We start from the raw sequence: 21226 nt of genomic DNA on the forward strand, positions 1-21226 counted from the left end.
CCTCCCATAAGTCCACCTACAAGGCTGGCTCCATGCTCAAGGGCCCTCTGGCTTCTCTTGTTTATTTCCATTTCTCTTTTTGGGACCTAGACAAAAAAACAAAACAAAACAACCCTCTAAAGAAAAGTTCAACAAAACCCCCCCTCAGCAGACACTTGCCACTCAGCCTCTCCAGATGAGGTTAGGGACTCCCACCTCCTCTAGCACATGTGACAAGGAAAGAAATCCAAAGTTCATGTTCTTCTGCAGAAGAGAGCTACCTCCTCCCCAGCCCCTCCCTCCACCTCCACCTCAGGCCTGGCCCAGAATACAAGGTCTGGAAACCGAAGGACTCCACACAGCTCTGCGGCCCGGCTGGTGGTCACTGTGGGGGAGCAGAGGCTGCTATGATATCTTTCACTGGTGAGTCAACGTTGGGCAGTTTGCTTTTCCCAACTTGTGTGTGTGTGTTTAAAACTCAGAGTCATGGGGCAGGGGGGTGGGGGGGATGAAGGGGGGAAGGAGGATGGAGGCATATGGAAGAGCCCCAGGATGGCGATCTGGAAGCCGGGGTTCTATCCCTATTCTGTCTCTAACTCCCTATGGGATGTTAGGGAGTGACTTTCTCTGTGCCTCAGTTGTCCTCTCTGTAAAAGAACAGAGTTGGAAAAGCATGACATTCCCTGTTTTAATCTCCCTTGGAGTTCTGACATTTCATGTTCTGAGCTCCCTTTGAGCTCTGACGGACTTTCCGTGTTTTAAGGTCCCCCCAAGCTCTGACATTTCATGAGTTTATAATGCTTGTGACATTATGCCTCAGGAGAACAAGCTTCACTGGTCTGTGTAAATAGGAACTGTAGACCTCGGTTATGCATATATTTGTATATTGGCGTGTCTGTGGGTATGTAAGTATGTTTTCATAAATATGTGTGCTCGTCATGATTGTATCAAAGTTCAGCTACTAACTCCCCTGGGTGATCCTTGGGAAGTCACTCCCTGTCCCTCAGTCTGAGTTTCCATATGTATAAAATTGGACCCATAATTCTCTGACAATGCTCTTGGGAGTTTATTAAGTCATTATTCCTTCTGTGATCAGTCCTGCAGAAGTAGCAAAAGTGGAGAATGATTCCTCCGGAGATCCTTCCCCACCCACTCTGCCCCAAGGGCACAGAAGGAGAGGGGGCACTGTATCACTGGGACACTGGACACAGAAAACAATAAGGCTATCAGAATTTGATAAAAGCTATCAGTGAGGAACTAAGTACTCCCCAGATCGGAAGGTGAGAAAGCCTCATTGCAGGTGTGTAGATCTGGAGGCATTTAGGTTGGGTATATATATATATATGAGACAGGTAGGGATGGCAGGCCAAGGGGCAGTTTGGACAAAAGAATGGAGGTGGGAAGTCTCAGACAAATCAAATTGATAAGCACTTATAAGTAAGTACCTCCTACGATGTGCCAGACTTTGTGGTAGACACTAGCAATACAAAGAAAGGTAAAAAATAATGAATTCAGCAGAATGACGGGGAGAACAGGTGAGCAGAGACAGCTCAAGAGGAGAAAGTGAGGCTGATGTCTTTGCACAGCCCTGCCTCACTTAAATCCAATTCACCTGCTCCTCATGGCATCACCTCCCTGATGTCATGGTCCTCTTTGAGAACGAAGGACAAACCACAACCACAAGGGGCTGCCATTAACACACCATGGTCCCCCCAGTCAGCAGTGCTCTGGCTCCCATCTCTCCCACTCCTCTGGGTGGGAGGCAGAAGGTTCATTGTTTAAAAAAACTGCTTCCCCTCCTGCCATAAACTTATAATATGGCATTATAGTTAACCCAAACCCAGCGACCACACTCTCATATTTATGCCTCATCTCCTATCTTTAATCCCTGACCTTTATAATTGGGAGAAAGCTATATTTCCTCAAAAATTGTTCTGCCCGAAAAGGGCCCTCGGACTTGTATATTAGAATTAAGTCCCCATCTATCTGGGATAACTTGAGATCACAGGCTTAGAGCTAGCCCTTGATTTTACGGATGGGGAAACTGAGGCCCAGAGAGATTGCATGACAACCAAAATCACACAGGAAGTAAGTGGTAGAAGGGGGATTCAAACTCAGGGTCTCACTGGAAAGCCAGTACTCTTTTTCCTCTGTTCCATCCTGACTCTCTATTAAAGCTTTCTCAGAAGTCAGCCTTTTCTTAACATGGTTGCTTGAACAATAACAGATGCTTAATAAAAGCTTGCTGATCATTGATTGACATATTGAAAACTACATCCTATACATGACACATCTCTGTGCTGTTTTCTTTTTTTCATAACTTTGACTTAATTTTACTTTTTTCAATTAACACACACATTTTCTCTCCCTCCCACATCCCCCATCAAAAATTTTTTAAAAGGAAAACAAAATTCTTGTTATAAATATTTATAATCAAGTAAGACAAATTCCTGTATTGACTGTGTCCAAAACTGTCGATTTCATCCTACGTCCTTGAGTCTCTGACCCCTCCTCCTCTCAGGAGGAAAGTGCCCTGTAGCTGGCCACTGTGTGTATTAGAGTTCGGAAGCCTTTCAAAGTGGTTTGTCTTTATAACCTCATCGGGATGGTAGAAATTGTTCTCCTGGTTCCACTCATCTCATTCTGTATCCATTTTGACATCTTCTTAGATTTCTCTGAAGTTGTCTCTTAAGTAATTTCTTATGGTACAATAACATTTCATTACATTCATATACTATAATTTGCTCAGCCATTGCCCAATTGATGGATTCCTCGGTGTCCTGCCTTCTCCAATTAACCCACCTATTGAGTTTATGAATAAAGGAGCTGGCTTACTAAGTCCTTCTGTCCATTAAACTCCCAATGGGTCTCTCCCTCCAAGATAATCATCTGAAGAAAAACTGCTTAACAAGCAGAGATAGGGGTGGCTAGGTGGTGAAGTGAATACAGCACCGGCCCTGGAGTCAGGAGAACCTGAGTTCAAATCAGGCCTCAGACACTTAACACTTACTAGCCGTGTGACCTTGGGCAAGTCACTTAACCCAAATTGCCCCTATGAAAAGCAAAATACAAAAACAAAACAAAAAGCAAAGATAAAATTACCCTCACAGATAAGAGAATTATAATCACTTAAAGGTCTCTAGAAATATCTGTTAGCAAGTGGAAATCCCTACCTGTGTTGCTCTGATCTGCTTCAAGAACTGAATTCAAATTCAGACAGTTATTAGTTCTGTGACCTTGGGCAAGTTGCTTAATCTCTAGTTGCCTCAGTTTCCTTAACTGTAAAATGGAGACAATAATGACACATCCCAGGGTTGTTATGATGATTTGTAAAGTGTTTAGCAGAGTGTCTGGCATATAGCAGGCACTATAGAAATGCTAGCAATTATTGTTTTTATTACATATTGCTAGTGGTAATGCCTGTAGTCATTAATAGATTTCCCTGGTTAAAAGTTATTTCTCTCTTTAATCCCTAATGTGTAATGCAAAGGTAAACTCTGCAAATCCCTTTCTCCCACTCCCTTGTGAGACAGGTTGGAATTTGGGACCCAGAACTGGAATAGCTGGGCCCAGAGAAGGTAGCATGTCTTCAGCTCTCCCCTGAAACTCTCTACACTAAATCAAGAAGTCTGATTTAATTAGGCTAAAAATCATTTGCACAACAAAAAAGAAATCTGGCTAAAATGAAAAGAAAAGAAGCAGACTGGGAAAATATCTGAATAAACACATCAGATAAAGACTGCTGTATTATCTATAAAGTTATTGATAGATACTTCCTAGAAAGACAATGGACAACATATGATTTCTGAAAGCTCTCTTCTATGTAGAGAGTTGTCTGTGAACACTGAGGTTAAATGAACTGAGCAGAATCAAATAGCAAATGCAATTCATGGGCTAGATTTGAATCTTACCTTCTTACTTCAGTTTAACTCTCTGCTCTCTAAGCTGAAGTGCTTTCTCACCTGGAATTTCTCACACCAATGAAATCATAGAACCAAAATAAACAAACTAACAAAAACATATACTAAAGTCCTCAGTCAGATAAAGGTAAACCCAGACAACTTTAAGATACCTCTTTACATTTACCATTAACTTTCAACTTTGTCACTTACAAGAGTGATAAAATTGTCAAAAAAAAAATAATAAAGACAAATGCTGGTGGGGCTGTGGCAAAACAGGCATTCTAATACTTAATTGGTAAAACTAAGCCTGGTGCAAAGGTTTTGGACAGCAATGTGGTAATGTATTAGTATGTGTCACTCATGGCACATGGCAGATAGGTAGGGGTACAGTGGATAGAACTCAGGACACAGAGTCAGTAAGACTTGAGTTCCAATCCAACCTCGGATACTTCTTAGTTAATATGACCCTGGACTAGTCATTGCCTCAAGTTTTTTCATCTGTAACACGAGGATAATAATAGCACCTACCTCTTAGGGTTGTTGTAAGGATGAAATGAGTACTTTTTAACCTTAAAGTGCTATTGATGTATTATTATTATTATTATTATTATTAGGAATCTGGGATAGAAAACCAATGAAGGAAATGTTCTTTGCCCTCAAGGAACAATGCCCAATAGATAAAAAAATAAATCTAAGATAACTTGTGGAGAAGGCAGGACACAGGAAAAGTTGTGCGCAGCAGGAGTGGGTGGAGCTGAGCTTTGAAGGAAACCAGATATTCTAAGAGGCAGAAGTGAGGTGGGAGGGCATTCCAGGCACAGGGGATGGGCTTGTACACAGGCATGGAGGTGGGAGAGGAACATCAGGGCCAATTCAGCCGGACAAAACTGTATGAAGGGAAATAGTATAGAAAAATAAGTCCAGAAGGGGAGGTTGGGACCAGGTAATGAAGAGCTTACAATGCCAAATGAGGAAGTTTGTACTTGATCCTCTGGACCTTCTTGAGCTGGAAGTGAGTTGGTTAGCACTGAGCTTTCCGAAGGGAGATTTAGCCATGGCTTTTCTCCCTTTTCGGAGATGGATTAGGGAGGGGAGAGGCTGGAGGCAGGGAACTCAATGTGCAAGGAGCAGTTTGAATCATAAGACTGCTGATTCCATTTGACCTCCTAATTCTATTTCGAAGACTCAGTCCTAAAAATATAAAAAGGGAGAAAAGAGCTTCTCTCTGCAAAGAGATCATAGCTGCTCTATCTGTAATAGCAGAAACACTGCAACAGTTGGAGAATACCTGGACCCATTATTGTTCATGGTCATGAGACTGTAAGCGGCAGAGCGGCTCCCAGCCTGCCTTGCTAGATGGAGTCTCCATTTCTATTTCTTACACTCATAAAATCACAAATTGCATCCTCCCTCCCCCCCCCCCAAAGGGTTGGGGTTATTGTTGTTTTTCATTTTTGATCTAAGCCTGTGATTTTATCACCAAAACTGAGAGGGATCTCAGTGGACTTCTAGTCCAGCCTCCCCGTTTTACAGATGAGGAAACTGAGGACCCAAAGAAGGAGAGTAATTTGCTGACATCAGGCACTTAATATGATAGTAAAAAAAAAAAAAAAGAATCTGATTTGTTTGACCTAGTCTCTCTTTTTTTTTTTTTTTTAAGCAATCGGGGTTAAGTCACTTGCTCAAGGTTACATTTCTGGGTGTTGTGCTAAGTATCTGAGCCCCGATTTGATCCCCAGGTCATCCCAACACTGGAGCCGGTGCTCTTACTCGCTGGGCTACCTGGCCACCCCGACCTAGTCTCTTTTAAGGCAGTGTTGCTTCTGCTATAGATTCACCCCCATCCCTTGCCTAACATCCTCTCTCACTTTTCATCCTTCTTTTTTTCAGGATCTTCTATAGGCAGAAACTTTCATGCAATGCTCTTATGGCTTGTAGGGGCTTTGAAGGCCAATCCGTAGGGTGTTCCTTTTATCACTGGAGCCTTAGAGAGAACCCACCTCTTTTGATACAAAACCCTGGATCCTGTTTGCCTCATCAGGCTTCCAGAGTATAGCGATGAGGTAGGACCCAGGCATTCAGCTAGAGGATGCATGGGGAGGCTGCAGTGACCTAGTGGGACAAAGCCCAGGGCTGGAGCTTTGCTGAGTTCCCTTCCTCTTGTTTCTGTAGCCTGAAGACCATCACATCCAAGACCCAGAGATGCTTGTCCAGTGACTGAGATGTTTGTTCTGAACTCCCTTTCTCCTTTTCCCATTCCCCCATCCCCCATGCCCCAGTTTCTCATGTTAGGGTAGAGACACAAGGCTGACCATGTCACTCCCTTCCTCAAAATCCTCTAATGGCTCCCTATTTCCTCCAGGATCAGATACAAGCCCTTTTGTTTGGCCACTAGAATCCTTCACAGTTCTATTCCAGTCTGCTTTCCCAGGTTTATCACACTCTGGGCAGCCATACAGCCATTCTTGTGTTCCCCCACACAACATTTCATCCCAGCTTTTGCAGAGGCTCTCCCCCACACCTGGAGTGCCCTATTCTCCCTCCACCCTCACTTTGGGTCTCAGTAAGCATCCTTAGCTTCTTTCAAAGGCCCCTTCTAGCCCTCCCTGCTCAATCTCCTGAAATTTCTGTGTAATTACTTCATTTTTTTTTTAAATTTCCCATCTCTGTAGACTTGTTTTCCTTGATAGTTTATAAACTCCTTGAGGGCAGGGAAGCTTTTTAGCTTTGTCTCTCCACCTCCAGCACTCACTTCCTTGTACACAGTAGGTGCCTAACCTGTGCACATTGCTAGCTTCTCTTGTCTGAGTTAAAACATGCCTATTAAAGACTTGTTACTTTCAACATTTTGAATATGTTTCATTCTAGGGGTGCTGGGAACCCCAAAATGCAAGGGTATGGGGCAGAGGTCTGCCTCCAATGACCTAGCCTTCTTTCAATCAGAGAGAGGGTTTATTGTGTCACCAACAGAATCTGTGCTTTTGATGAGGATAAATTTAGTACTTTTATAAAGAAAAGGAATGTGAGAAAATCTGAATGGGCTAAAGGAATTGCAAATAGTCTGGGGTGGTCTGGAGGTAACTGAGAAAGGGGCCTGGATGGGATTAAGAATTGTCAAGTAAAATAATGAAGTAATCCAGGTGGGCTGGGGTGGACCAGAAGCCTCAGGCAAATGCCAGGGATCTGCTGATATTTGTGGGAAGTCTCTAAGATCCTTTGTAGTGATTCAGGGCCCATACCCTGTAAGCACTGCCTGGCTGCCTTGAAAAGCGCCTGCAGTCCCAAGATGGCTGGGAGGCCCAGACAGCAAGGAGATGAGCACTTGGAACTTTGCCTTGTCACCTCTCCTAAGAGCACAGAAAAATTCCAAAGACTCAAGCCTTCAGTTTCTTCATCTGTAAAATAAGGGCTTGGTCCCAGAAGTTCCTTCTAGGTTCAAGATCTATGGTCCCATGGGTTCCAGTTCAATGTGGTAACTCAATGTCTCTTAGATTTAGAATGAACCTCTGTTTCCTCATCTGTAAAATGGAGCTGTTGGACTAAATGTTCTCCAAGGTCCCTCCCATAGCTCTTTCTATCTTAATGAATCTTAAGTACTGACTAGGACCTTTTAGATCACCCAGACCTTTTTCCTAGTTTTCTAGGTAAAGAAGCTGAAGGTAAGAGAGATTCTGGGACTTTTCCAAAATTACACAAAAATAAATGCAAAGCAGATGAGGGGAGAGAAACCAGTTTCTTAAGCCCAGCTTTTGCCTCCATGGGTCCCATTCATTCAAATATATGCCATAAGTAGTTAGAAGGTCCTAGGAAGGAGTCATATAATAATTTACATACAATTTACATACACCTACTCGAAATCTTTGGTCTATTCTTAGGCAGTTTTCAAATTTAGAAATGTTATTTTTGCTCCCCCTGAGGCAGGATCTCCAGATTTCCCTCCCCCATATTTCTCCTTGCTCTCTCACCCAATCAACAATCCAGGTCCCCTGAGGCAACCATAAATCTGGGAGTCAGGGGCCCTGGATTCTAATCTTGGTTAGAGACAACCAAGGGATCTTAGAAAAAAAAAAAAACAACATGAATAGACACTTCCTAGAACACTTTGAATCAAGACATCAGGGCTAGTCGGTAACTTATGATAGGGGATATCTAAGCAGGAAGAGATCTTAGAACCTGGAATCTTAGTGTTGGGAGAGATCTTATAACAAGAGCCCTTTGGACCTTAATCTAAGAACTGGGAAGTACCTTAGAACATGGAATGTCTGAGCTGACAGGCCCCTTAACATGGGATTTGGGAGCTGAGAGGGATCTTTAAAAAGGGGAATGTCAGAGGTCGGGGGTGAAGACTGAGAAAAGAAAATGTCGGGGCTAAAAGGGGCCTTAGATGGGGCAGCCAGGTAGCACAGAGAGTAAGAGCACCCGCCCCAGAGTTGGGATGACCTGGGATCATATCCGGGCTCTGATACTTAGCACCACACACAGAAATAACTGGCTGAGTAACCTTGAGCAAGTTACTTAACCCCAATTGCTTTTAAAAAAAGGGGGGGGGGAAGGGGGTCTTAGAACAGCTTGAGAACTGGGTGGAACTTTAATCTCTAAAGAGGAACATGGGATTTTATAGCTAGTTAATGGTAACAAAACGGTGTCTGAGAAAAGACTGGATTAATTAACAAAATTTAAGAAATAAGAAGGAAGAGCTCCTTAAAGATAATCATTAAAAAAAAAAAAACTTTAATGTTAGTTTAAAAAAATTAGATGCCTTTTGTTTTCACATCTCGTGCTTTTCCCCCTTCCATTTAACCCTCCCTTGTAACCACAGCAACAACAAAAGTAGGTAAAACCAACCCGCACAAAGATGGCACCTGTTAGCAATTATTTGGAAAGAAAAAGATCAACAAAGGAATAAGACTAAGTTTCACTGTGGATGGGAAGATGCTAACAGGTGACAAGAGTGAATGTGGATTTATTGAACTTTCACTTGTTGTAAGAGTCTTTTCGAAGGATAATGTTCTTAAGATGCAAAAACCTTCTGCCTGTAATGGACACAGAAAAAACATGCTCTCAGACAAAGCAAAAACGAAACTTCACAATGTAAATAGACACAAATAGGGAGATTACATTATGTTAAAAAGAACTGAAGACAATAAACCAATGAAAATATTAAACATATATACCCCAAATGGCAGAGCACCTAAATTCACAAAGGAAAAATTAACTGAATTACCAAAAAGCATAATTAATGACCCAATAAAAGTAAGAGACCTTTAATGTTCTTGTCTCAGAGTTAGAGAAATCTAACAGGAATATGAATAAAAAGGAAAATGTAAAATTCAACAAATTTCTGGAGAAATTAAAGCCAAAAGGATGTATGGAACTTTTTGAATGAAACTGGCAAAGAATATATTTATTTCTTAGCACTACATGGAACTTTTACAAAAATTTTGCAAAAATTAACCAGAGAAATTGCAAATAAATGTGAAAAGGTAGAAATATTAAACATAACTTTGTCAGACTGTAACACAATTAAAATAGTAATCAGTACAGAAGCACAAGAAAAAACACAAATTGATACTTAATGAAGTCATAATGAGTGGATCAAAGAATAGTCACTTGTGTGAAACACAGTTATAATAATGAGATAATATATCAAAATTTCTGGAACAAAGCAGTTCTCAGAGGAAAAATTACATCTCTAAAAATTATTCATTAGAAAAAATAGAAAAGGAGAGGATTAATGAAATTAATATGCATTAAAAATGAGAAACCCAAAAAATAAACAAATCTCAAATACAAAAGGATCTTGAAAATTAGAAGAGAAACAGATAAATTGGAAACAAAAAAAAACCTATGGAAATGATAAAAAGTAAAAGCTGGCTTTTTAAAAGAGTAAAAAATGAATAAACTTTTAGACAACTTGATTAAAAGAAGGCAGAAAAATCAAATCAACAAAATAAAAAATGAACGAGATGAAATCACACCACCAGAAAAAAAAAGATTAATCCAGAATATAGATTTGTGCCCATTAAAATAGGAACACAGAAGAAATATAAAGGACTGGCTGCCTTCAAGAATATAAAATAGTCAGAACATTTAATAGAAATCTTAAGGAACTACCAGAGGAAAAAAAAATCTCTGTGCCCTCATGGATTTATTCAAGAATTCCATCAAACTTTTCAAGAACAATTAATTCTGATATACAAATTGTCCTAATTGTTTTTTTTTTTTTTTAAAAAAGCCTTCTAGCAAACCCATTTTATGAAACAAATACAATTCTCCATCACTGCTGACTGTTTGACTTTGGGCAAATCACTTTCCTTCCATTCAATTTCTTCATCTCTAAAGGATTATAAGTAGGCTCTGAAGCCCTGTCAGTTCTAGAGTCTATGAATGGAATCTTGACATGCTTAGAGCAATTAGTTAAACTTAATATGGTAAAGTTAATCAACAAGCATTAATCAATGTGCCAGAAGCTTTGTTAAATGTCAGGATCATAAAGAAGAAGCAAAAACAGTTTTTACTACCTCAAGGAGCTTACATTCTAATAAGAGAAACAGTGTGTATGTAAACTCCTACACTTGGGTCCAAAAATTCAATTGCTCAAGTTCAATGAGTAAAGACAGTTTGACTAGTTTGTGTAAACAAGATTTGAGCCTTGTTCAGAGCTCCTAAATCAATATAAATCAACATCATGAAAAAGCTAATTAGCTCTTAGCCTACATTAAGAGAAAGAGATTTGGGTTCACACTCCTGCTCTAATATTTACATACCTATATGACTTTGAGTGAGTCATTGAACTCCCTAGGCCTCAGTTTCCCCATCAGTAAAATAAGAGTGCTAGACTGAATGCTCCCCTAAAGTTTCTTCCAGCTTGGAATTGATCATTGCATTTCCCAAGGAATGTAAATGTGCTGAAATGGGCTAAGTCACTTAAATTCCCCAGACATCAGTTTTCTCCCCTGGACAATGAGAATACAAGAAGAGGACTGGCCCAAGTGCCTTCTAAGACATCTTCCGAATCTAAATATATGATCTTACGTCTTGTGCTTTTTGTCAATCTATGAACAGCATAGCATATTACAGAGGATAGAAACCCGGAAGTGGACTCAGGATGACTCGGGTTCAGATTCTGCCTCAGGTGGACAAATCTACAAATCTTACCAGCGGACAAATAATATCTCTGGGACTCAGTTTACTCCTCTGTAAAATTAGGGAACTGGACTCAGTGGCCTCTATGGTTCATTCCAGCCATAATTCTATGGTCCTGTAAATTCTTCCACTTTGGCCCCAGTCAATAGCTTATTGCCAGAAGCTCAAAGATATTAAAATGACTTGTCCGAGGTCACAATTGTTGAGTCAACCAGTTAATCAAGAAGTATTTATTAAGAGCCTACATATGACAGGCACTGTGCCAGGGGGGTTGGGAGCTCCTTGAGGGCAGGGACTGTTTTCTTTTTGTAATGTTTAAAAAGGTTCAAGAGACATAATTTCTGGGTAATTTAATCATTTTATTAATAAGATCAGCAGGTTAATAATAAAAGGCCCACGTGGCTGTTTCTGTCAGGCTAAAAGACCATCACAGTGGTAGACCCGTAGTTTATATACATACATAGTTTATACTCAAAAGAATATATAGCCAGTCATCAAGCAACCATCAGATCTAATTGGTTAATGTGACTGGAGGTGGGCCAAAAGGGTTAAATATCTCTTGGATTGGGAAAGTATGTCTATACCAGACCACTGGAGCTTTAGGCTACCGATTCAAAGAATGGTGTAATATCCACATATATATTTAATATATTGGTATAGTCATAATACCAATTCAAGCCTGAGCAGAACACTGTGGGCTGGCCCACCTTAGATTAAATTCCTTGCCAGGTCGGGTGGCTGTTGCTGTTTGTCCCTTGTTCTTGAAGAGGACGGTGGCATCAGGGAGGTGATGCCATGACATACACGTGAATTGGATTTAATAGAGGGAGGGCTGACAAGGTTGGGTGGGTTTCTGACCGAGATCTAGGAGAGTCAATGATATCTTCAAAAGAAAAGCCGAACTTCAAGTCAGGACTTTGGAAGAAGGGGGAGCTCTGAATCTCCCCAAAATATTGGTTATTAATGATAATTGCTCACACTGCTATCCCCAGTGCTTAGCACAGTGAAGGTGTTTAATAAGTGCTTATTTACTGACTGGGACTTGACACTCAGTGTCCAAAGGTGGGATTCAAAGACAGTCTTCCTGCCTGAGAGAGTCCAGCACTCCCTCCAGCAAGGCATAGCTGTCCTGTGATAAAGGGAACATTCACAGCAATGGTGACTTTCATTCAGGTAATGGGAAGTTATTCTGAAGAAGATCATGGCATCTTAAACTTAGAATTCCAAGAAACTTCAGAAATCATGACACCTCATTCCTTCATTTTACAAGTGGGAAAACTGAGGCTGAGGAAGGGAAGTGTCACCCAGGTGGAAAATAGCAAAGCCAGAGCTGGACTTCAGCCTGGCTGAGTGCTCCTTTCTTGGCTGTCTCTGCCTCCCTCAGTGGTTCAGAATCATCTTATTCACCTCAAAACAAAACTGAGGCCAAGGCTGAGAAGACCCAGGTCTTTGCAGCTGGAAGACTCTGGGCTGGACGAAGGAAGGACTTAGGGCCATGGAGGGGCTGAGGGATGGCTAAAGGCAGAAGCTGTGGGTGTGATTGCTGACTAAGGCTTCCAGCAGCCCAGGCATGAGAGAGGGAGCATTCCCGGGGCAGACAGTTTCCCAGACTGAGCTGGTGTTCCTGAAGCCAAACAAGTTTTCAGGTAGATAAGGACCTCAGAGGGCAGTAAAATGAAACCCGGCCTTGTCTCTAATCTTGTATCTGTCTGCCAAGCTTTTCTCCCTTTTGTCATCCCACCAGCCCTGGCCCCCTCCTGCCTTGTTGTGGGATGGGGGTGGGGGACCACCCACTGAGGATCCCCCTAGAAAACTGAGGCCCTGGAGTTCCACTGGTTTGTCCCCAAGTGAGGGTTTGTGGGGGAAGGAGAAGGCCAGGGACCAAGAGAAAAAATGATCATGTAACAGCCAAGGAAGGGGCTGGGAATCAACAAGCCTTTAGTAAATACTTACTATATGCCAAGTATTGCTGCAGAGACAAACATGAATGTGAGTCCCTGTCTGTTAGAAACTCTCTGGGCCTCAGTTTCTTCAACCATAGCATGGGGATAACACTAGCACCCATTTCACAGGGTGGTTTTGAGTATCAAATGAGATCACATCTGTAAAGCATTTTGCAAACTTTAAAGTTCTACATAAATATTATTATTATAATTAATCTGTAAAATAAGGGCTGGGACTGAGGTCCTTTCAAGCTCTGAATCAATGATTTCAGGACCCTCTGCAGAGTAATCTTTAATCTGCTTGGAAAGCACTATTGTTTTATATTCCTATTATCATAGAAAGGCAGTTTTGATATCCCGGAGAGAATGCTTGATCTAGAAACAGGAAGAGCTTACATTCGATGGAGAAGATAATTTGTAGATAGGAAATAGAATTCATGGGGGAGAAATGAGGGGTCATAAATTTTATAGCTGGAAGGGACCTTAAAGGCATTTCATCCAACCTTTCATTTTAAAAACAAGCTAAAGCCCAGGCTAACCTCCCAGAGTCACACAGGTAAGAAGTGGCAGGGCCAGGCTTCGAGCCTAGGTCTTCTGACTCCATGTCAAGGACTCTTTTCATTTCACTTGGCTGCCTTTCAGGGAGGGAAAGGAACAGAAAACAAAGAAAGAGAAGCAGAGGGAGGGGTACCAAAGAACCAACCGATATTTTGAAAGTGTTTTTTTATAAGTCAGACATTGTGCTGGAAAAAAGAATGTAAGCCTCCTGAGGGCAGGAATGGTTTCATTTTGGTCTCCGTATCCCTAGCACCTAGTACACAGTGCCTGTACTTAATAAATACTGGTTAAATTGAAAGGAATTTAATGGAGGAAGGAGGACAAGAAGAAAGTGGAATAAAGAAGATGCCTGGAAGAATGAAGGTTCAAGGAGGTGGCCGAGATGAAGAAATAAATGACCTGGCGAAAAGGAGAGTGAGGGGGAAATGCTTTCTTTTCCTTTTTCCTCTGTCTGGTTGGCTTCATGAGTAAGATAGATGGGTGCAGAAGAGGAGGGAAGCTCATTTGTTGGAAAGGACCCCAGGGATCTGAGTTCAAATTCCACCTTTGACACGGATTAACTGGGTGACCTGGCACAAGTCACTGGACTTCTTTCTGTCTCAGTTTACTCATCCATAAAATGAGGGAGTTGGACTAGATGGCCTGAGAGGACCCTTCAGGCTCCTGGTCTGTGATCCCATGATCCTGAGATCCTGTAGACAGGGGAAAAGCACAGTTGTGGCTCTGGTTGAAGCCCGAGCCTCGTTGAGGTTTGGGGTCAGTCACTTCCCTCCCCTGAACATTTCTCTGTCAAGGAAGTAGACAGGGGTGGGGAGATAGGGAGGAAAGAGGCCATTGGGAACCCAGCCAGAGCATTTGCTAGGACATGCTGGGAGTCAAAAGTGAAATTTTATCTGTGAGAGCCCCATTCAGAAGGACAGTCAGGGTATTGTGGCTTTTGTTCAGGCTGATTTCTCTGCCAGAAGCAAACTCCAGCCCCAGAGCCTGGGGATATGCAGACAATTCAACCCGCCCCTAGACAGCCGAGATTTCACAGAGGAAAAAACAGAAAGGTCTTCATTGCCTGGGGAGGTCAGGAGCTCAGAGTCCCCGCCTCCAGGGACTGGCTGGGAGCCTATCAGCCAATCTAAGATTCCAGGTGCTGGGAGCTGGGGAGACTGAGGCAGAGATGGAAAAAACTCGAAGCCCTCTCTCTCGTCAAGGAATTTACTTTCTATGGTGAATAAATGGGAAGGTGCTGAGGACTTGGTTTCAAATCCCAGATCTGTCACTGTTCATGTGACCTTGGGCAAGTCACCTCTCTCTGGATCTCAGTTTCCTCATCTGTAAAATGAGCCCGTTGGACTTGATGACTTTTGTGGGTCTCTCAGCTCTAAATCTAGGAACCTACAATTCTCCTGAGGATGGAAGGATATGACTTGGACACTAATAACAAGAACTCACTTTTGAGGTTTGCAAAGCTGTCGGCATACATCTGAGATTTCATTTGATAAGCAAATATATACAAAGTAATTTTGAGAGGAGAAAGAGAGAGAGACAAAGAGAGGGAGAGAGAGACAGAGAGAGGGAGAGACAGAGACAGAAAAAGAGAGAGAGAGAGAGAGAGAGAGAGAGAGAGGAGAGAGAAAACATACAAGTACTTCACTTCACCTAGGGACCTAGGGTGGGTAGGGTAAGGCAGGGCACGGTAGAGTCAGGGGGAGGATCAGGAAAGGCTTCTGGAGCTGAGCTTTGAAGGAAACTGGTGATATTCTGAGAAGGGAGGGATTCCAAACCTGAGGAGCCATGTGTGGGAAGGCTGAGGCTGGAGAGAGAATGCCCTTCTTGCAGAACAGGCTGAGGAGGGAGTTTGTCTGGAATGGACAATTCACTATTTGGAGTGATTTTAAATTAAGACTGAAAATGTGGGTAGGACCCATATTTTATTCTCTTTGAGTCTGTTGCCTCCTTTCCCTTCCTGCCCGCCCCAGCTTCTGTTTGCCCAATGTAAAATTAGGGGATTGGACCCAGTGCTCTGATATTCTATGTTCTAAAGACCTTCCCAGCTTTGACATGACTATTCTGTGTTCTAACCTGGAGTCATGAGCTTGTTTTCTAAAAATGCATTTGATAACTGTATTTTAATATCATTGGTCTCCTTTGTCATCCTATGCATTTAAAAACATAGTTCTGGGGCGGCTAGGTGGCGCAGTGAATAGAGCACCAGCCCTGGAGTCAGGAGGACCTGAGTTCAAATCCAGCCTCAGACACCTAACACAAAAACTAGCTGTGTGACCTTGGGCAAGTAATTTAACCCCAATTGCCCTCCAAAAAGCAGCAGCAACAACAACAAAACATGATTCTGAGAAGAGGTCAATGTACTTAACAGACTGTAAAAGAAATTCCATGACACAAAGAACCCCAGATCGTAGGATCTGGCTGTGACTTCCATTTTCTTTTTCTTTCTTTTAAAAATATTTTTTATTTTCATTTTCAGGTCTAACATCTCTTCCCTATGGCCCCACCCATTATATGCAAGAAATATAATATTCCACATACATATGAAGTCAGACAAAACATATTTCCACATTAGCTAGGTGCTGGGAAAAAAAAGTACAAATATGCTTTAGTCAATGCTCTCAGTCCATCAATTCTCAACCTGGAGGTAGATAGCATTTTACATTATGAATCACCTGAAGTTGTGGTGGATCATTGTATTGATCAGAGTCACTAAGTCTGTCATGGTTGATTACCTTTACAAGGCAAGGTCCCTTACGACATCTGGAGCCATCTCCAGTCTTTCTGATCTCTATCTTGCCACTGGACCCAGATGGCTCCAGGGGAGAGAGTGAGGCTGGTGACTTTACACAGGCCTCCCTCACTTAAATCCAATTCACTTGCAAGTTATGACATCACCTTCCTGATGTCATTAGTCCTCTTCCAGAATGTACAAATAACAACCACCTCTGTACCAGGCACTGTGCTAGGCATTGGGAGGGCACAACAATAGAAATCAACCCCAGAGCTCAATGAACTTCCATTGCTATTAAGACAACAGAGACCTATAAACGTGGATACAAAGTACATTTAAAATAAATGCATCCATCAAGCAATCAGTAAGCATTTATTAAGTACCTACCATGTATAAAGCATTATACTGGGGACAAAGATAACAATGGGAAAATCCCTGTCCTAGAGGACTCCATTCTAATAGGTAGAGAGAGCATGCTACCTCTTGAGGCAAGTTTTTCAAGACCTCTGAGTCTGTTTGCCCTCTAAAATTCGAGGGGTGGGATGGATAGACTCTGAGGTCCCTTTCAGCATCAGCTATGTGGTCCTATGGGGCTTCTGCAGAAGTGCAGGGGAGAGGCAACCAGGGCCTGCCCTAGGATGGCAGCTGTGGGAACGGAAAGGAAAACCTATCTTGAATAGATTGATATGAACTCACCATTGTGGGTTTCCTACATTCCTCCAATCAGGCAGAGGACAGCTCATCCTCACCCGCCTGTTCCGTGGGAGAGATGCTCATGCCCGGGTCTTCCCAGATGTCCTCCACAGGGGGCTGAAGAGACATTTCATGGAATAGTAAGAAGGAAGAACAGCTAGAAATTAGTGAGTCAGTATGTACTTGTTTGTTGGGTGGAGAAGAAGAAAGGATTTGGTGAGGAGGGAGGAGGAGATGAACATGAGTGTGGCTCTTGAACCTGGGCCACCAAGGAGAACCGTGGTGCCGTTGAGAGATACAGGAATGAGTCGTGGGATGTCTAGAAATGGGGAAACCAGTTATTTAATCGATAAGCTTTCCTTCAGCTCCTACTATATGGCAGGCACTGTGCTTGGTATTGGAGATATAAAGACGAAGGTGAAACAGTCCTTGCCCACAAGGCATTTACATTCTAAGAGAGGAGAACATGTAAGAGAAAAATATAAAGAAAAATATAAAATAATCTATAGGCAAAATGAATGGGGGGAAGGGAGAAATCAGGAGAGAGTGCTTATGATGGTGTCTTGAGCCTTGAAGGAGATCAGGGATGCTAAGAGGGGAAGTGCATTCCAGGGATGGGGGAAACAGCCAGTGCAAAGGCATGGAAGAAGGGAGATTGAGTGTCCTATGCTGGGAACAGTAAGACAAGAAAGTCTGGATTTTTTTGGGGGGGGGTAGGGGGGGATGGAGAAACGATTTGAATTTGCTCTTACACACTGCAAGGGGATGTTAACCCTAAAGCCTGGGAGGAAAAGAGGATGGAGTATAGTTTAGGGAAGGGGAAATGGCTCAAGAGTGCCTGGAGTATTAGATTTGGAGTCAAGCTGGTCTGGGTTCAGATCCTGGCTTTGCCACTTCTGACATGTGACCTTGGGCACGTCTTTCACTTTGTGTCCTAGCCCCCTCATCTGTAAACTAAGGGGGAGTGGGGGTGAACCGGCTTTTCTAGCTCTCTCCCCATTTTCTCTCCCAATTAGGATGTGTGCTCCTTAAAAGCCAAAGCGGGCTTGATTTTCGATTTCTGTGCTCGAGGCTACCACGGGCACTCCGCAAACAGAAAGCACTCAATAAATGCTTTGAGGTCCATCCCACGAGGTGGGGTTAGACCAAGCAGCGCCGCCAGTTGGACCTTTCTGCTCAGCCTCAGGCTGCCGGCTATGCCCCACTCCCCAGTTCTCGTGCCTTACTCCCCAAAGCCTCCTTCCCTCCTCCTCCCTTCCCTGTCGGTCCTAAGGGCAGAATCTCAGAACACTGAGCCAGTTCCAAACACAGTCCGCAATTCCTGAGGGCAGAGAAGGGCAGTGGTTATGCCCACGGCGCACCGCTCTTAAGTGGAAAGACTTATTGATTTTATCTGGCCCGACCCTTTCATTTCGTATAAATGACTTGACTTGCCCAACAAGGCATAGAGACCAGAGCTGAAATGCGAACCCAGGGCCCGCGACTCCAAAACCCAGCGCTCTAGCCGCAACACTACCCTAACCCTAGCACTTAGCCTCACACATTAGCAAGCGCCTAGTAACATTTGTCCAGCTGATTTGCGCCTAAGGGCGCACGCAGAAGGCAGACCGCGGTCCAGCTCTTCCTCTCCACTGGCCCCCCGCCCCCAAGCAAAGGCAACAACGGAACCAACCAAGTTACTGCAAGCACAGGGCTTCAGAGCAGGGAAGGCGACCCCTGCCCGGCTTTCTACGGCTTCCTCCCCGCACCCCACCCCCTCGCCCCTCATCCTGGAGGCGGGGTTGGAGGGAGGGGTCCGGATCGTCCCCAAAGAGTGCTCCCTCTTCCCTGGGCGGACCTGGGGCCAGGCGGGGTCCCACTGGTTACCTAGGGCAGACCCTCCCCCACGCCCACCCCTCTTCCACCAGTCTCTTTAGCCTCGTTCTTCTCTCGCCGAGCCCCCTACCCTGACCCTCTGTCCCCCCTTCCCTTTTCCTCACAAGGCATTCCTTTGTATGCCCTCCACTCAGGGAGAGTGGCGGGGGGGGGGGGGGGAGTAGAGTAGGAGGGAAGGGAAAGAAATGGGAAGGAGAGACAAGTGGGAAAGGGAGAAAGGGAAAGGGAACGTGCTCCGTTTCCCCTCTAGCTACAAGGGGGCTGGAGCAGGGGGGAGGCTCCATAGGGGGGGCTGGACTGGATTGGAGCCGGAGGCAAGAGATACCTGCGCACACCCCCAAGGCCGGGCCAGGGGGCGGAGCTGGCATGGAGCATGGGGGTGGGGGGGAGAGAGAAGAGGCGGGTGAATGGGGTCGGCGGGAGTGAGGGCTTAGCTTGGAGACTGAGAACCGACTGGGAGAGGCGTGCCTTTCCCCCCCCCCCCCACCGCCCGCGCGCTCGCCAGCCGGCTCCCCCCATCCGTCCCTCCCTCCCTCCCTCGCCGCGCACCCGCACCCGCACCCGCACTCGGACGCGCGCCAGGCGCTCCAGAGGAGGGCTGCCGGGAGCGGGGGCCCGTGCGGCCCCCAGCCCAGGCAGGCGGGGAAGAAAGGAGGAAGGCAGGGAAGGAGAGGAGGCGCCTTAAGTCCCCGCTCCGGGGGCGTCCAGCTTGCAGATTGCGCCCGAGCGGCTCTGGGGGCAGAAGGAGGAGGAGGAGGAGAAAAGGGGGAGGGAGTCAGGGAGGAGAGAAGAGAGGAGGTGGGGGAGGGCAGGACCGGAGGGCTGAGCTCCAACGGGAGGCTCCCATCTATTTATGTCGGAGATCGCGGCCGGTGCCGCGGGGCCCGTTTTCTCCATCCCTGGGCAGCCTCCCTCCATCCCGGGGCAGCCTCCCTCCTTCTCTCTCTTTTCTTTCCTCCGGCTCCTTGTTCTGCCTTGCTCTCGGTTCCGCCCCCTCCCCACCTTGTCTGGGTCCCCAGCCAGGGCGGAGGGGTCGCTCCGTCCGAGGGTCGGTGTGGGAGCCACTGCCGGGCTCCCCGGGAGGGGGCAGCCCCGAGATGCCAGGGGGCGGCCGCCGCCGCCGCCGGAGCCGGCCATGGTGGGGCGAGGAGAGGCTGCTGCGGCTCCGGGTCTCAGCATCTCCCCGCCTGGGGCCCGGGGCGCCCAGGAGCCGCCGCCTCCTCCACGGCCGCCGCTGCAGCTGCTGAGAGCCGGTGGGCGATGGGTGAGTGCCAGGCGGCAGCGTCCCAGCTCCCCCCCTCGCCCCCCCCCCCCTACCCCGGCCAGGGCGCACGGACGCCGCATCCTCAGCTCCTCTCCAGAGCCTTCTAGGCCTTCCAAACCCCACCTTCAGCCTCCCCTCTCCTCCACGTGAACCCCTCTCCCCTCCCCCATCCTCCCTTCAAACCCTCGGACCCTGATCTCCCTTCTCTATCTCCTCTGGGCCTCCTAGGCCTTTCATCCCCCTCTCCCCCTTAAACATCCCTCCTGGAAGCTCCCTACCTCTTCTGTCTTTCTTACCTTCCTACACCACATCGAGAAGCCCCCTACCGAGTCCTGACCCTCCCCAAGTCTGTCCCCCTTGCCCTTCCTCACCTGGGCTGAGGGTTAGGGGTGCTGGGGTATAGGGAGGGGGAAGTGTGATTTCTCTCTCAGGTGTTGGATGGTGAGGGGGCCATGGGGTGAGGAATCATCCACTTCAAGTCAGACTACAATTTCCATCCCCCTCAGCTCTTACAATAGCTGAGGACCCCCCCTCCCAATCTCCCCCTCCACATCATAAGTGGAAATGGGGAGAGAAGCCTTCAGTTCCTTAGCAGAGATCAGTTCCTTAGCAAGAGCCCCCCTCCCCAAGAGCCAGGCTAGACTGTCTGTGACTGGGGCCTCTGTGCAGACCCTGGGACTGAGCTGAGAAAAGGGCCTGGAGCATGCAGTGGGGGATGGGGGAAAGATTTCTCTGCCTTTAGCCCTTCCCCATCTCCTCCCTCTGGCTCCCTCCCCCACCAAATTGCTGGTTGATGCAGCAAGAAACCCATCTGCTTGGCACCCTCCCCCCTGAGCCCCCCCAGGACACTGGATGGGCATGTGTGCCAAGCCTGCAGCAGTCTGGGGGGGGGGGAGATGGCTGTGGAAGGCCTCTGCTGGGCGGGAGGGGGAGAAGGCCAGGGATGTAGAGGTAAAGGGGAAACCTGGCCTCTCCAGGTCCCACCTTATCTTCCGTACTAAATCAGGCCCAAGCTTCCTTGGGTCTGCAGTCTTGTAGCTGTTTCTGGAGAATTGAGGAGGGGTGGGCTGAGGGAGTAAGTGACTCTGTGTGCGTATATGTGTGTGTGTGTGTGTGTGTGTGTGTGTGTGTGTGT

The 21226-nt window shown here is 45.6% G+C and overlaps 1 protein-coding gene across 2 annotated transcripts in view; it reads left to right on the forward strand.

Moving 5' to 3' along the window:
* The first annotated feature begins 266 nt into the window (after window positions 1-266).
* Window positions 267-21226, forward strand: part of MGAT3 (beta-1,4-mannosyl-glycoprotein 4-beta-N-acetylglucosaminyltransferase) — a 55015-nt gene continuing 34055 nt past the window's right edge. The window contains exon 1 of one of the 2 annotated variants that reach the window (XM_069102849.1): window positions 267-402. The gene's annotated coding sequence lies outside the window, so the exon portion shown is untranslated. Of the gene's footprint in view, window positions 403-19969; window positions 20092-21226 lie in introns of those variants that run through there. The other variant, XM_069102850.1, reaches the window with a different exon arrangement.

The sequence above is a fragment of the Petaurus breviceps genome, unplaced genomic scaffold (assembly GCF_028583685.1).
Source record: "Petaurus breviceps papuanus isolate PSGF00001 unplaced genomic scaffold, PetGlider_PUasm1.0 558, whole genome shotgun sequence".
In the NCBI taxonomy this organism is placed as follows: Eukaryota; Metazoa; Chordata; class Mammalia; order Diprotodontia; family Petauridae; genus Petaurus; species Petaurus breviceps.